Here is a 12567-nt window from a genome sequence, read left to right on the forward strand (position 1 = left end):
ATAAAGATATAGTACTAAGTTATCTTTTAAAAACCTGTTTCTCTTTTCTCATTTAGTTTTATAGTTCGCTTGAGATTATTTTGTATTGCTTGCATATGTAATAATGAAGAGATTACAATTTATTTTACTCTATCTTGATGTCTAGTTATCCCAGGGTCAATCATAGAAACTTCTTCTGTTCTCTGAACTACATTTTTTTTTTAATTTTCAATTTTTATTTGCTGTGGGTACATAGTAAGTGTATATTTTTGTGAGATACCTGAGATACTTTGATATAGACATACAAAGTGTAATAACCACATCATGGTAAGTAGGGTATCCATCACTTTAAGCATTTATCCTTTCTGTTACAAACAACCCAATAATACTATTTTAGTTATTTAAAAATATAGAATTAAATTATTATTGACTAGTCACCTTGTTGTGCTATCAAATACTAGGTCTTATTTATTCTTCTATTTTTTTGTACCCAGTAACCATCCCTAGCACCCCCTCATTCCTCTACTATCCTTCCCAGCCTCTGCTAACCATCTTTCTACCCTATCTTCATGAGTTCAATTGTTTTGATTTTTAGCTCCCACAAATAAGTGAAAACATGTATTTGTCTTTCTGTGCCTGGCTTATTTCACTTAACATAATGATTTCCAGTTCCATCCATGTTGTTGCAAATGACAGGATCTCATTCATTTTTATGGCTGAATACTACTCCATCGCATACATGTATCACATTTTCTTCATCCATTCCTCTGTGATGAATACTTAGGTTGCTTCCAAATCTTGGCAATTGTGAACAGTGCTGCAACAAACATAGGAATGTAGATAGCTCTTTAATAAACTGATTTCCTTTTGGGGGTGGTATATACCCGGCAGTGGGATTGCTGGACCATATGGTAGCTCTATGTTTAGTTTTCTGATGAGCCTCCAAACTGTTCCCCATAGTGCTACTACTAATTTACATTTTACCAACAGTGTGTGAGGGTTCCCTTTTCTCCACATCTTCACTAGCATTTGTTATTGCCTGTCTGTTGGACATAAGCTATTTTAACTGGGGTGAGATGATAACTCATTGTAGTTTTGATTTGCATGCCTCTGATGATCATATGCCTGTTTGCCATTTATATGTCTTCTTTTGAGAAATATCTATTCAGATCTCTTGCCTATTTTTGATTAGATTATTAGATTATTTTCTACAGAGTTGTCTGAGCTTCTTATATATTCTGGTTGTTAATACCTTGTCAGAATGGGAGTTTGCAAATATTTTCTCCCATTCCATGGGTAGTCTCTTCACTTTGTGAATTATTTCCTTTCCTGTGCAGACGCTTTTTAATTTGATGTGATCCAATTTGTCCATTTTGGCATTAGTTGCCTATAAAGCTCACTCATTCTTACCTCTGTTTGATCTATTCTGTTATTAAAAGATGCTGATGCATTCTTCCATTGTTGATTGCATTTTTCAACACCAGAATTTCTGCTTGATTTTCTTTTATTATTTCAATCCCTATGTTAAGTTTACCTGATAGAATTCTGAATTCTTTCTCTTTGTTATCTTGAATTTCTTTGCGTTTTTTCAAAATTGCTATTTTGCATTATCTGTCTGAAAGGTAACATATCTCTGCTTCTCCAGTATTGGTCCCAGGTGGCTTATTCAGTTCATTTGGTGAGATCATGTTTTCAGAGATGGTCTTGATATTCATAGATCTTCCTTAGTGTCTAGGCATTGAAGAGTTAAGTATTTACTGTGGTTCTTTGCATTCTGGCCTTGTTTGTGCCTGTCTTTCTTGGGAAGGTCTTTCAGGTATTCAAAGGAACTTGAGACCCAACCCCAGTAATGCTGTGGTTCCTGCAGACTCATAGAGGTACTGCCTTAGTGGTCTTGGATAAGTTCCAGAAGGCTTCCCTGGATTACCAGGCAGAGACTGTTCTCCCAAATAAACGGAGTCTCTCTTTGTGCTGTGCCGCCTGCAGCTGGGGGTGGCGTGATGCAAGCACCCCTGGGGCCACCACCACTGACTGTGCTGGGTCAGATCTGAAGCCAGCACAGCATTGGGTCTCACTCAGGGCCCACTGTAACCACTACCTGGCTACTGCTTATGTTCACTTAAGGCCCTAGGGCTCTACAGTTAGCAAATTGGGAAGCCAGCCAGGTTTGTGCCTTTCTTGCCCCGGTCAGGCCCAGAGATGCGGTCTGAGAGCCAGGGATTGGAGTCAAAAATCTTCGAAATGTACCTGGTATTTTATTCTATTGAAGCTAAGCTGTTCCTTGGTCCACAAGACAAAGTCCTTTCCGCTCTTCCCTGCCCTTTCCATAGTCAGAGGAGCCTTTCTCAGTGGCCACCACCACCACTGGCCCATGGGTAACTCTGTCAGGCCACTGCCAATATTCACTTAAGGCCCAAGGGATCTTCACTTAGCCAGGCCTGGGTGGTGAAATCTGCCAGGCCTGGGACTCACCCTTCATGGCAGTGGGCTTCCCTCTGGCCCAGGGCAGGTTCAGAAATGCTGTTTAAGAGCCCAGGCCTGGACTTAGGGTCCCCAGGAGCCCACTTGGTGATCTACCCAACTGTGGCCGAGCTGGTACCTAGGGTATAAGACAAAGTCCCCTTTACTTTTCTCTTTGCTTTTCTCAAGCAGAAGGAGTCTTTCACCATGGCCTCCACAACTGGGAGTGTACTGGGTCTCACTTGAAGCCAGGATGTCTCAGAGTCTCACCAAAAGCCCATGGTGTACTACCTGGGTATTGCTGCTGGTTATTGAGGGCCCAACGGCTCTTTATTCAGCAGGTGATGAATCTTGCCTGGACTGGGTCCTTCTCTTCAAGGCAGCAGATTCCCTTCTGGGCCAGGATGTGTCTAGAAATGTCATCTGAGAGCTAAGGCTTGGAATGGGGGACTTACAACTCTGCCCAATGCCCTACCCTACTGTGTCTGAGCTTCAAGACAAAGTCCTCTTTAGTCTTTGCTCTCCTCTCAAGCAGAAGAAAGGAGTCAATTTCTTTGCTACAAGCTGCTCTGCCTGGGGTTTTGAAAGGGGTGGCACAAGCACTCCCTTAGCCCACTGGGCTGGTGTCTCTCTGGGTCACATGCTACCCTAGTTCAGTGGCTCTAAGCCCAGCCCAGCACTAGGACTTGCCTAGGAATTGCAGTCCTTGTGTCCTAGACTGTGTTTCAGGCTTATCTAGAACCCGAGAGCACTTTAGCCCACAGTGACAAGGTTTGCTGAGAAACTCAGGTTCTGACCACTGGGATGGACTATTCTGTTCCCTCCATGGGTGGGCACTGGCTGAACCCAGCATGGCTTTTCTCTCAGTGTTATGACAGGGCCACACTGAGTTTACTGCCAAGTTCCCTAGTCACCGTGCTTTCCCTCTTCCAACTGCACAAATTCTACGTATCATCCAGCTGCTGCCAAGGAATCAGGGAGGGGTGGTGTCGGCAATTCAAAACTGTCTTTCCTACTCTCTTCAGTGCCTCTTTCAGTAATATAAAGCTAAAATTAGGTACTGTGATTGCTCACCTGATTTTTTGTTCATGTGTAGTTGTTGAAATTTGCGGGAGGGATGATTGGTGAAGGTTTCTATTTGCTCATCTTCCTCTGCCTCCTTCTGTACTATGTTTATTATAACTGAAGCTTATGCACATATATGGATCAGTTTCTGAATTATCTATGATTACATTGATTCATTTATCATTGTGGCTGTATCACCGTTTTTATAGCTTCAAAATATATTTTAATCTGAAATCTTTTGTCTTTCTCTTTCTTTTCAAAAATGTTTTGCTATTCTTTGCCCTTTGCATTTGTATATGCATACCAATTTTAAAATCAACTGTTAAATTCCATAAAAGATAAACAAAAATAAAATCTTTTTAGGATTAAGATTGAGATTTCATTAAATTAATACAGCAATTTGGGAAAAATTGAGGTTATTATCATATTCAACCTTTAACTGCTATTATCATATTAAAAACTTTAACTGCTAAATATGATATATTTCTCTATTTTCTAGGTCTCCTTTAATTTTTTCTAATCCTTTTATAATTACCTTTGTAGAAGCCTAAAATGTCCTTTCTTTTCTTTATTCTTAGGCATGCTATCAAAAATAATATATATATAGTGCATTTCATTTTTGTTGATGTGATAAACTTACTGATTTTTATATACTAATTGTTTTTATTCAGCAATTTTTCTAAACTTTTGTGTTAATTCCAACAATTTGTCTATGTATTCTTTTGGATTTGCTACATTTGCATTCATATTATTTGTGAATAATACTTGTTCTTTTACTTCTTGCTTAATTTTTATATTTTTTTATTTTTTTTCCTGTCTTTCTGCAATGAAAGGGCCTCCAGGCACTGTTGGTAAGAGTGCTGGGCCACTGTGGTGTTGTGGATTTGTTTTTCTTTTACTCAGATTTCTCCTTTCTAGGTTTACATGGGAACTTATTATTATGTTTTAAGACACAGACCAGCGTTATTTTATCTATGCCAATATATGTTATTGTTTCTCCCATAGTCAGAATACTTAGATTTGAGAACTAAGGAGTGGAAGTGGGACACAACTTATGATATGTCTTTTTTATGACCCACTGCCAACATTTTCTTCCCATACCTATGACTTTGGATTCTGCTTAGAAACCTTGGAAGAAAGCATGCTTCCACTGAAGGATACAATTCCATTGCTCTGCAAACTGAGACTGTGACCTCAGTTTGAGGCTCTTCATGTCAATAGACCAACAGGCAAAAAATTATTCAGGATTGTCCAGAAAGACAGAACCAAGAGGATATATCTATATAGAGATAGATAGATTAGATGGATAGAAACATAATAGATAGATGACATTAGATAGATGATAGATAGATAGATAGATAGATAGATAGATAGATAGAGGAATGTGTTAGGGAATTGGCTGAGATGACTATGGAGACTGATAAGTCCCACAACAGGCTGTCTACAAGCTGGAGACCCTGGGTTGCCAGTACTGTGGCTCAGTCAAAGTGTGGAAGCTTCAGAACCAGGGAAGCTGATGGGATAATTCTTAGCCTAAGGTGAAGGCCTGAGAAACTAAGGGTGGGAGGGCACTGGTTTAGGTTCCGGAGGCCCAAGGCCAGACAGCCTGGGGTCCCGATGTCCAAGGACAGGAGGAGAAGAGTGTGTCCCACTTCCAGGAGGAGAGGAAGTCATTTCTTCTGCCTTTCGGTGCTGTCTGGGCCCCTAGCTGATTGGATGGTGTATATCCTCATTGAGGTCAGATCTTCCCCACTTGGTCCACTCAGACACACATGGCAATCTCCTCTGAAAATACCCTCACAGACACACCCCAAAATGGTGCTTCCCAGTCCTCTAATTGTTCCTTAATCCAGTCAAGTTGACATCTAAAATTAACTATACACTATGTTGGCAAACATTACTTATTATTTTTATGAAGGTAAGTAGGGCTGCCAACACAGTGGGGATGGACAAGATCATGCCTGGAATTCAGGACCTCTCCAGGGGTACTTCCTAATATATTCAACAGTAAAATTTTCAAATTTATTGACATGCAATTATTTATTATATCTTTTGTTAAATCTTTATATGTTGTAGCTAGCTAACCTTTAATATTATTAAAGGGTAATTTTTAATATTAATATTACATTTTACATTTTAAAAATTTTAATTTTTAAATATTAAATTTCCAATATTTTATTAAAGGGTAATTTTTTACCTGCATTTTTTCTTTTTCTTTTCTCTTAATTAGTCTTGCTAAGTGTTTGTTAATTTCATTCGTCTTTTTATAGAAACAGCTACTGGTTTTGCTGGTTCTCCTTTTGAGCTCTTTTTTAGTATTCTATTATTTTTTGTTATTTCTTTACTATTCCATCCCTTTTTGGAGGGAAGAATTCTGTAGTTCCATTTACAAGCTTTTTGAGTTCAATGGTAGGTCTCTTGACTTTAATTTTTCTTTTTTATTAATTCAATAAATAATTGTGAATTAATTCAATAAAATTTCCTCTAAGTCTTGCTCTAGCTGTATTCTATATTTTTTCACATCACACTTTTATTATCATTCTCTTGTATTTTATAATATTCTTTATGATTTCCTCTTTAATTAAAGTATAATTTTGAGTAATTTTTTTCCTTTTGCAGATATAAGACTTTTTTTTTTTAAATCTTTTTTTTTTTTTTTTTTTTATTATACTTTAGGGTTTTAGGGTACATGTGCACAATGTGCAGGTTTGTTACATATGTATCCATGTGCCATGTTGATTTCCTGCACCCATTAACTCGTCATTTAGCATTAGGTGTATCTCCTAATGCTGTCCCTCCCCCCTCCCCCCACCCCACAACAGTCCCCGGAGCGTGATGTTCCCCTTCCTGTGTCCATATAAGACTATTTTTACTATCTTCTTTAATCAATTTTGAATTTATTGCATTATGGTTTAAAAACATATATTGTTAGCTTTTTATTGAATTTATAATTGACTCTTTGAATGCTCCACGTGTACTCCTAAACAAAGTGAATTTTTGGTTCCACATAAATTTATCTATATTTGAATTTATTACTCATATCTATACTTTTGTTTAGCTTTATTTTATCTATTGGTTTCCAGAAGGGTTACATTAAAATCTTCAACGACAATTGTTGATTTAAATTTTCTTCTCCTGTAGTTCTGACTTGTTACTGTATGTTTGGAGACTATATTGTTACATGAGTATATAAGCATGATATATGATGTTTTTTGGACCAATATTTACTTTGAATATTGGTACTTTATATTTTTTATTCAACTTTTCTGGGTGTTTTAAATGTATAACAAGTGGTTAAAATAAAAGTTTTGATTAGATATCATGATTCAATAGTTGTTAATTTTCACAATAAGATGGCAAATATCCATATGTGACTTTTAAATTATATTCTGATATGTTCCATGACTCCTAAACTCCTCATCTGCTTAAGGAATATAAAAGGGTTTGGAGAGAGAAAAAAGAGATTGTTAAATGTACTTCCTTGGGCAGAGTTTTTGTACTGGAGTTCTTTCCCTTATCCCCACTACAAGAGGACTGGTTTGGGGTGATACTTCCCTTGCCTTGGGTCTGATACTCTTTAGAGTTGAAATGTGTTTCTTGTAGTCAGAAGAGCACAGTGGACTCTTATCTGACTCCTTGCTGAGAAATCTAAAGGGAAAGAAAGGGCAGATTAAATGTTTTGATGATGGGCCTGGGAGAGAGCTTTCTACCAGTTAGAGCCTCCAAAAAAAGGAAAGACAACAGTTTTAAATACCTGTATGCCTATGTCATGTCATCAGAAACCTGAGCTTTTCTAATCCTGCCTTCCTATGCCAAAAGTTGTTGATGCCAGCTAGAGGGGCAAAATGGAGAAAAGAGCTGAAATTAAGCACATTTCATACTCTGTTTTTACTGTAGGTTTTTGGCATAAAATAAACTTAGGCTGAGAGAAAAGGAAGTTTCAAATTTTGGTTAATGACTTGAACTTAATGTCCTAATTAGCCAATTGAGAGTTAAATATTTATCTTACTTATTACCTAAGAAAAACCATGGAACCTGCTTAAATTTCTGGGAGAAAGAGAATTTTATTACCACGACATTCATTTTTATGGTAAAACGAGAGGCAAAAATAGCTTCAATTAGAAATAGTACCCCAAATAGTATTATTTCAATTGAATTATGTCAAACTAAATTGATATTATTTGTTTGTTTAGTGTTGTTATAGATATGTTTCTCAATGTATTGTTGGATTTCTGAAAATACAATCTAAGAGTCTATGCTTTATTATTGTTAAGTTTAACTCATTTACAGTATTGTAATTACTAGGCTAATGGGACCTAATTTCTGCTGCTTTATTTGGTCATTTCTGTTTACCTATTTAAAAATGTCTACTTATGCCTGCCAGTTTTTATTATAGACTTTGAATTTTTAATATTTTATTTAAATTTTATTTAATTGACATTAATTATAGCATTTGAAGGGGAGAATCTAATTCCACACAAAATGGAAGACTCTAAACCATACTCATTAAACTGTTAAGAATATAAGTTAGTAAGAATGTAGCAGAAGTCCACTTTAGATTTTAAGTGTGATTACAGCCACAGAGACTCTTCCAGGCTTGCATTTAGTGTTTTTGGAAGCTATTTCATTCTCTGATGCAAGGACAATAAAACTACAACTTGAGAGGAAATTAAGTCTTTGTAATAGTCTGTTTGTACATTGCTATAAAGAAATACCCAAGACTGGCTAATTAATAAAGAAAAGAGCTTTCATTGGCTCACAGTTCTGCAGGAAGCATAATGGCTTCTGCTTCTGGGGAGGCCTCAAGAGGCTTTCAATTATAATGGACAGCAAAGGGGGAGCGAGATGTTTCAGATGGTTAGAGCAGAAGGAAGAGAGAGACAGGGGAGGTACTACACACTTTTAAACAACCAGATATCCTGAGAACTCAATCACGAGAACAACACTAGGGGGGTGATGCTAAACCACTAAGCCGTTAGAAACCTTTGCCATGATCCAACTGCCTCCCACGAGGCCCCACCTCCAGCATTGAGGATTACATTTCAACATGAGATTTGGTCGAGACACAGATTAAAACTGTATAATTCCACCCCTGGTCCCTCCCAAATCTCATGTCCTTCTCACATTGTCAAATACAATCATACCTTCCCAACAGACCCCCAAAGTTATAACTCATTCCCACATTAACTCAAAAGTACAAAGTCCAAATTATCATCTCAGACAAGCCTAGTCCCTTCCACCTATGAGACTGTAAGAGAAGAAACAAGTTAGTTACTTTCAAGATACAATGGGAGGTATAGGCATTGGGTAAATACTGCCATTCCAAGAGGGATAAATTAGCCAAAAGAAAGGGGCTATAGCCATCAGGGAAGTCATTAAATGTTAAAGCTCCAAAACAATCTATTTTGACTGCATGCCTCACCTTCAGGGCATGCTGGTGCAAGGAATGTGCTCCCAAAGCCTTGGACAGCTCTACCCCTGTGGCTTTTCAGTGTTCAGTCCCCACAGCTACTCTATGGACTGGCATTGAGTGCCTGCAGATTTACCTGCAGCATGGTGTAAGCTGTCAGTGGATCTACCATTCTAGAGTCTGGAGGATGGTGGCTGTCTTCTCACAGCTCCACTAGGCAGTGCCCTAGTGGGGACCCTGTGTGGAGGCTCCAACCCCACATTTCTCCTCCACATTTCCCTAGTAAAATCTCTCCATGAGCACTCCACCCCTACAGCAGGCTTCTGCCTGAACACCAGGATTTTCCAAAGATCCTCTGAAATCTAGGTGGAGGCACCCATGACTCAACTCTTGCACTCTGGAAGAATGTACCCACAGGCTAAACACCATGTGGAAGCTGCGTAGTCTCATGGTTTGCACCTTCTGAGGCAGTGGCCCAAGCAGTATCTGGGGCCCTTTGAGCCATGGCTGAAGCTGGAGTGGCTGGGATGCAGACAGCAATGTCCCAAGGCTGCACAGCGCAGCAGGGTCTGGACCCTAGGTCACAAAACCATTTAGTCCTTCTAGGCCTCTGGGCCTGTGATGGGTGGGGTTGTCAAGAAGGTCTCTGAAATGTCTTGGAGGCTTTTTGCCCATTGTCTTGGCTATCAGCACTTGACTCCTTTATACTTATGCAAATGTCTGCAGCCTGCTTGAATTCCTCCCCTGAAAATGGGCTTTTCTTTTCTACCACATGGCCAGGCTGCAAATTTTCCAAACCTTCATGTTCTGCTTCCCTTTTAAATATAAGTCCCAGTTTTACATTAGGCTGTTAGAAGCAGCCAGACCACATTTTGAATACTTTCCTTCTTAGAAATTTCTTCTGCTGGATACCCTAAATCATCACTCTCAAGTTCAAAGTTCCACAGATCCCTAGGGCAGGGGCACAATGCCTCCAGGTTCTTTGCTAATGCATAGCAAAAGTGACCTTTTCTCCAGTTCCCAATAAGTTTCTTATCTCCATCTGAGACCTCCTCAGCCTGGACTTCATTGTCCATATCACTATTAGCATTTTGGTCACAACAATTTAACAAGGCTCTAAGAAGTTCTGAACTTTCCCTCATCTTTCAGTCTTCTTTTGAGCCCTCCACACTCTTCTAAACTCTGTCAGTTACCATTAGCTGCTTCCAAATTTCCAGGTATCTTTACAGCAATGCCCCACTTCTTGGTACCAATTTTCTGTATTAGTCCATTCTTGCATTGCTATAAAGAAATACTTGATACTGAGTAATTTATAAAGAAAAGAGATTTAATTGGCTCATGGTTCTGCAGGCTGTACAGGAAGCATAGCAGCTTCTGCTTCTGGGGAGGTCTCAGGAAACTTTCAGTCATGGAGGAAGGTGAAGGGAAAGCAGGCATTTCGTACGTGGCCAGAGCAGGAACAAGAAAAAGAGGCAGGGAAGGTGCCACCACTTTTAAACAACCATATCTCATGAGAACTCACTCACTATATAATGCAAAGGGGATATTACTAAACCATTCATAAGCATTTCATCCCATTATCCAATCACCTCCCATTAGGCCCCACCTCCAACACTAGGGATTACAATCCGACATGAGATTTTGTGGGGACACAGATCTAAATCGTATCAGTCTGGAATAATTGGCTTCATCACCCTTGCTACCCACAAATGGCACAAAGGAAATAACTTACCACACCCTGAAAACTACTTTTGGTATAAAAGAGGTGATAGAGTAGAGTGGAAATAGACCATGAATATACATCTAAAAAAGTGTCCCTCAGATATATTTGTACACAACTTCAAGCAATGAGTCTCTTATTAGGATAGGAAACCAAAGTTCATTTCTCAAGAAGTCACAGGTTCATTTACTCAATATGATTTTACAAAGTGCCTACATGTTATCAGTTTCCACTTGCAGCTGTTTCTAAATGGAAAAAAAAAAACAGACATCTCTAGAGGGACCACCAATTCCTCCCAAATTGCTAACTGAAAGGACCTTTTGGGAATCAGATTCCTTCTATACCTCTGAAAAGGTAACATCTTAAAGATCAAGTATCTTTAACCTAGAGATTTATCATGATACCTAGCACTACTTGAATCCTAGACATACAACATAAGAGGGTACATTAAATTTTGAAGGTAGCTATGCTGCACAATACTTTAAAATTAAATAATTATACAGTATTGATTTACGCTTAAAATTCCAGTCTTAGGCTGGTGTGGTGGCTCATGCCTGTAATCTCAGCACTTTGGGAGGCCCAGGTGGCAGATCACCTGAGGTCAGGAGTTCAAGACCAGCCTGACCAACATGGTGAAACCCCATCTCTACTGAAAATACAAAAATTAGCTGGGCATGGTGGTGCATGCCTGTAATCCCAACTACTCAGGAGGCTGAGGCACAATAATCGCTTGAACCCAGGAGGGGGAGGTTGTAGTGAACCGAGATAGTGTCACTGCACTCCAGCCTGGGCAACAAAGCCAGACTCCATCTCAAAAAAAAATAAAAAAATCCAGTCTTAAACCAAGCTCGTTTTAGACCAGCATTGATGTTTTTGTCATCTCTCAGGACTCGCAGAATTAGTTTGATAACTGCTTTGGAGTCTGAATGTATCTTAAACCTCTCACGGGAGTTGTTCACTTTAGCTGAGAAGAAGCTGTCAGGATCTATGTGCTACTTGGCTGCTGTTCCAAAGCAAGTGTTATTGTTTCTTGCTGTCCATGCATGATTGACAGTGGTCTCCAAAGTCTTGCTCACCTTCTGGTAAGTGGAGCTGCCGAACACTGTCATTTATATTAGTGTAATGCTGGAATTCATCAGTCTTGAAGCCAACCACAAAAAGTCGTTCTAGGTCACCTGGGACTCTTTGATCTCAAAATGTATTTGGTATCCAGCCAGCCAGTCCTTGTAACTCAGCATGAGAGCACCTTGGATGAAAGGACTGGAGATGTCAAAATCCACATTGCAGCCCAGGCTGATGTACTCTCACTTGCACCCTGTCTTGATTTTAACATTTTGCCCCCAGTGTTAGGTGAGGAGGCTGAATCACAGGTCAGCTTTAGTCCATATAAAATGCTCATCTTCTCCAGTAACTCTGCACCTAGTGTCTTGTCAGTATTCCACTTCTCTGTAAATGTCAGGCCATATTTGACCCATCTGTTCTTGGTTTCCAGACTACCTGTCATTTTGGTGGCCTCAGGATTGGCTGAGCCTGAGCTTGTAACATCCAGTCTATTCCCAGATTTTGTTTTCAAATGAAGCTTTATTAATCCTAATCCATACCGCTTGGTGAAGACATCCCTGGTACATTTGTCAAGATCAGTGTACATGGGAGGGACAGCCATATTCTGCTCAGTGACAGCCACAGGAGGCTCAACAGGGTAAGGGGGTGGATTTTCCTATGCTGCTTTGAAGGTCATTCTATTCTTATTTCTGGTGGTAATTACTCACTTACTAAGATGAATAACAACATTAATTTACATGTCTTCAAAATAACTTCCTCCCCACTCTTCAATCACATTATCATTCTTGAGTTTAAATAATAGAATTTTATTTTACTTCTTCTTTCCATGTGTGTTTTTCATTGTTTAAACAATAAAATTTTATTATTTTAT

At 39.0% G+C, this 12567-nt stretch overlaps 1 pseudogene; it reads right to left on the reverse strand.

Moving 5' to 3' along the window:
- Nucleotides 1-9332: 9332 nt before the first annotated feature.
- On the reverse strand, nucleotides 9333-12297 carry LOC134734874 (voltage-dependent anion-selective channel protein 2-like; annotated as a pseudogene).
- Between the last annotated feature and the right edge of the window lie 270 nt (nucleotides 12298-12567).

Source organism: Symphalangus syndactylus, chromosome 12 (genome assembly GCF_028878055.3).
Source record: "Symphalangus syndactylus isolate Jambi chromosome 12, NHGRI_mSymSyn1-v2.1_pri, whole genome shotgun sequence".
NCBI classification, from domain to species: Eukaryota; Metazoa; Chordata; class Mammalia; order Primates; family Hylobatidae; genus Symphalangus; species Symphalangus syndactylus.